The sequence below is a fragment of the Pseudophryne corroboree genome, chromosome 3 (assembly GCF_028390025.1).
Source record: "Pseudophryne corroboree isolate aPseCor3 chromosome 3, aPseCor3.hap2, whole genome shotgun sequence".
NCBI lineage: Eukaryota > Metazoa > Chordata > Amphibia > Anura > Myobatrachidae > Pseudophryne > Pseudophryne corroboree.
This window is the reverse complement of record NC_086446.1, coordinates 523,402,816-523,407,491: the sequence shown is the minus strand read 5'-3', so window position 1 is coordinate 523,407,491 and position 4,676 is coordinate 523,402,816. Positions and strand designations below refer to the sequence as shown.

Here is a 4,676-nt window from a genome sequence, read left to right as displayed (position 1 = left end):
GCATCCTCAGAACACATCATGCACAGGTTCCACAGGGGAGCGACAGTACCACCCCCTAGGGCCTATACCATGGGCAGTAGCACTACTCGCCTACCACATATCCCATTTGTGGCCCTGGTCTACCCATCATGTAGTGGCTACTTTCAGTAAGATAAAGCGCCATGTCACAAAGCACCATATCCTCCACAAGCATGACAAAAAGTTCACAGAACTCCAATCGCCTCCACAGTCACCAGGTCTCAAAGTAATAGAACAGCTTTCGGATGTGGTGCAGCAGATGATTCAGAGCATGAATGTGCAGCTGACATCTGTAGTAACTGCGATGTTATCCTGTCCATTTTGCCTAGACAATAATACATTTATTTATTTATTTTTTACTCTTTTCTAAAATGGCAGATGTATTAAGCCTGGAAAAGTGATAAACCAGTGATGAGTGCAAGGTGATAGCACACCAGCCAATCAGATCCAATATGTAAATTGACAGGAGCTGATTGGCTGGTGCGTTATCACCTTCCACTTATCACTGCTTTATCACTTCTCCAGCCTTAATACATCTGCTGAATTCATGGCCGGAAGAATTTAGGCTACTGGGAAAGCAAAATGGCCACAATAGATTGATGTGATACTTAAATATCATTTGATCCAATTAGAGATAAATGTCCACAAACAAATGTTTGAAGTGAAGAAAAAAAAAAAAAAAACATTTACTCCAAAGATATCCAATTAAATACCTATGCATATCATAGTGATTCTCATCTAGAAATGCTCTCTTAAAAGGATAACATCCAGTGGCAAACGCAGGATTTCTATGGGGGGGTTTCCAGATATAAGGTGTGTGTGTGTGTATATATATATATATATATATATATATATATATATACTGCTCAAAAAAATAAAGGGAACACTAAAATAACACATCCTAGATCTGAATGAATGAAATATTCTTATTAAATACTTTTTTCTATACATAGTTGAATGTGCTGACAACAAAATCACACAAAACTTAGCAATGAAAATCAAATTTATTAACCCATGGAGGTCTGGATTTGGAGTCACACTCAAAATTAAAGTGGAAAAACACACTACAGGCTGATCAAACTTCAAGTCAAAATGAGGCTCAGTAGTGTGTGTGGCCTCCACGTGCCTGTATGACCTCCCTACAATGCCTGGGCATGCTCCTGATGAGGTGGCGGATGGTCTCCTGAGGGATCTCCTCCCAGACCTGGACTAAAGCATCCGCCAACTCCTGGACAGTCTGTGTTGGTGGATGGAGCGAGACTTGATGTCCCAGATGTGCTCAATTGGATTCAGGTCTGGGGAACGGGCGGGCCAGTCCATAGCATCAATGCCTTCGTCCTGCAGGAACTGCTGACACACTCCAGCCACATGAGGTCTAGCATTGTCTTGCATTAGGAGGAACCCAGGGCCAACCGCACCAGCATATGGTCTCACAAGGGGTCTGAGGATCTCATCTCGGTACCTAATGGCAGTCAGGCTACCTCTGGCGAGCACATGGAGGGCTGTGCGGCCCCCCAAAGAAATGCCACCCCACACCATTACTGACCCACTGCCAAACCGGTCATGCTGGAGGATGTTGCAGGCAGCAGAACATTCTCCTTGGCGTCTCCAGACTGTCACGTCTGTCACATGTGCTCAATGAGAACCTGGTTTCATCTGTGAAGAGCACAGGGCGCCAGTGGCGAATTTGCCAATCTTGGTGTCCTCTGGCAAATGCCAAACGTCCTGCACGGTGTTGGACTGTAAGCACAACCCCCACCTGTGGACGTCGGGCCCTCCTACCACCCTCATGGAGTCTGTTTCTGATCGTTTGAGTAGACACATGCACATTTGTGGTTTGCTGGAGGTCATTTTGCAGGGCTCTGGCAGTGCTCCTCCTGTTCCTCCTTGCACAAAGGCAGAGGTAGCGGTCCTGCTGCTGGGTTGTTGCCCTCCTGATGCCTCCTCCACGTCTCCTGATGTACTGGCCTGTCTCCTGGTAGCGCCTGCATGCTCTGGACACTACACTGACAGACACAGCAAACCTTCTTGCCACAGCTCGCATTGATGTGCCATCCTGGATGAGCTGCACTACCTGAGCCACTTGTGTGGGTTGTAGACTCCGTCTCATGCTACCACTAGAGTGAAAGCACCGCCAGCTTTCAAAAGTGACATACGGTCAATCAACTCAAATGTTGCATCATAGACCAGATACCACCGCTGCAGCGGCGAGGTGATCATGACAGACTGTTGCTACAAAGAGAACTTCAGAGGATTCATAGATTACACACTCTGACTCCTAATGGCCTTAATGAAGACTTTCGGTTGGGATGTTTCTTGTGTAGCGATTCAGCCATTGTTTTTTGGTTTCATTTCTTTAGACAACGCCGTGTGTCCAGTACTATGTTTTTTTACCTGCTGATTTCTTCTTTGAGCCCCTTGACATCGCCGTGTGTCAGTTATTGTGCACTGTTCAGGTTACGATATTTTGATGTGGTTACTTACTTTTGATACTATATGGGTTGTGGGAGTGACCTTGCTTCTTTGGCACCTTTTTCATGCCATTCTTTGCCATCACTATTAACATGGCCCTACAACAGGTAGCACCTTGTTGGCCTTTGATGTGACATTTTAGTGATCTCTACAGCCATACCACACTGGACGACGTCCAATTCCGTCCGATCTCGGAAACTAAGTAGTGTTGGGCCCAGTCAGTACCAGCCTAGGAGACTGCCTGGGAATACTGGGTGCTGTATTTTTATCACTTAGCCACACATGGCTTCGGGCTACCTAACGGGCAGTCTTTAGTTACTTTGATCTACTTTATATTCTTGCACCCCTACTTCCCTTCCCTTTGTATTTAATCATCCTCCCTATATATTGTATCATTTCACCACTCTGACTTCTAATTGTACCACATTCGATCCATTCGATACCTGTGTGCACCTGGGCTCTACTAGTATTCATTACTTTTCCTCTCGCCTTACACTTATTATGGTGCTCAGTCCACAGTTATGGTGATATCATCCTGTTACATCTTTGCCTCGATGGGATTTTCATTTTAGATGTTTTTTTCACACCACAGTGTAAGTGGATCTTTCTGCTGTTTAGCATATGCTTTGCTGGGCATTATAATTCTGCCCATGGACACCGTCGCGTGTCATTTACCATCACCTGTGTCACCATCTGTTGCTAACAATGTGTAGTACCTTTTCTGTGGATATTTATCTAGCACATAACTTGGCTACACTATTTGGTCCATTTAACGCTTACAGTGCTTTTGAGGATTCATATTGCTCTATTTGACTCTCTATACAGGACTGTGTACAGCAACAGTTTGTTTTGACACTATCTTGTCAGTGGTCTCCAGCGGAGTTAATTGCCTTTCCATATATGCATACATACATACATACGTGTTCTATTTGACATTTTTTGCTTATGCATAGATTATGTTAATGTTATGTTTTTTTCCTTAGGCGTTAGACCTTTTATTTTATATTTTATGTTTGTCACGTTCCATGTCTTGCTGTACCCTTATACATATTGTGCAGTCTCCTTCTCCTCTTCCAATCCCCTGTGCGGGCTCAGATACGGCTGCGCTGGTGTCCCCCTCTTCGTGCACAGCGCACCAGAGCCGTTGCCAGGGAAGGCGCTGGCTTTGTTTACATTAGCAATGACGCAACGGAGTAGGGGAGATGGGGGAGCCGCATACAGGACTCGTCCCGCCTCCCTCTCCTCTCATTGGATGTTGGTTTTTGTTTCTTTGGCGCCAATTTATGTATATATCCCTGTGCTACACGCAGCTCTTGTAGCCCCTGAAGAAGACCTATGTCGGTTGAAACAGCTGTCGGGCTGTGCCTGTATGTACACATTTCGCCTTGATATGGAATAAATCTTCGTTTCTTCATCTAAATCATGAGTGTTGGCTTGTTTTGCTTTTTCCAATGAGCTGGAAAAGCGAGTGCCTCTATTTTATTTTACTGCCTTGCACCATTTATTCATTTATGACCATGGTTTTGAGTGCTGTCACTTTTTCTTATATATATGTGTGCGTGTGTATATATGTGTATATATATATATATATATATATATAGCTAGATAGATAGAGATATATGATATATATATACATACACACACACGGGTTTCCTGGGGTAAGACTGGCGTCTCCCTACAACCCCGGTGTCATCTGAATGGAATACATATATACAACGAACTGGAGGCGGCACTCAGTGGATTTAAAATAGGTGAAATCAGCCACAACATACTATAAATACATAAATAAATTAAATAAATACATAAATAAAAATACATACACACAGTCCTAACTTCTGATTCATAACTGTGCCGCCAACTGCTTGACGCTCCGGAGCTCTGTGCAGACTGAGTGCCTGCATATCCCACCGCCGCTGCTGCCACCAGTTTCGTGCTTCTGCCAGTGCTGCCGCCGATGCAGGGTGTCCACTGCTCCTGCCGCTGCAGAGTGCCTGCGGCTCCCCACAGCCATCTGCTGTTGTAGCCACATGTGGCTACGCTGATGCAGGCTGCGGCAGTCACTGTCACTGTGATAGTGTAAAGAGCTGCCTCCGTCCACCCCCATAAAAACAAAAACTTGTTCCATCAGGGGGGGGTTCTGGGTAACCAGAAACCCCCCTGCGTGCGACACTGACATCACGTAGCAT

General features: G+C 45.1%; 1 pseudogene; it reads left to right on the top strand.

Annotated features, from left to right (window-relative positions):
* The first annotated feature begins 2,636 nt into the window (after positions 1-2,636).
* LOC134898302 (5S ribosomal RNA) lies at positions 2,637-2,756 on the top strand (annotated as a pseudogene).
* The last annotated feature ends 1,920 nt before the right edge of the window (positions 2,757-4,676 follow it).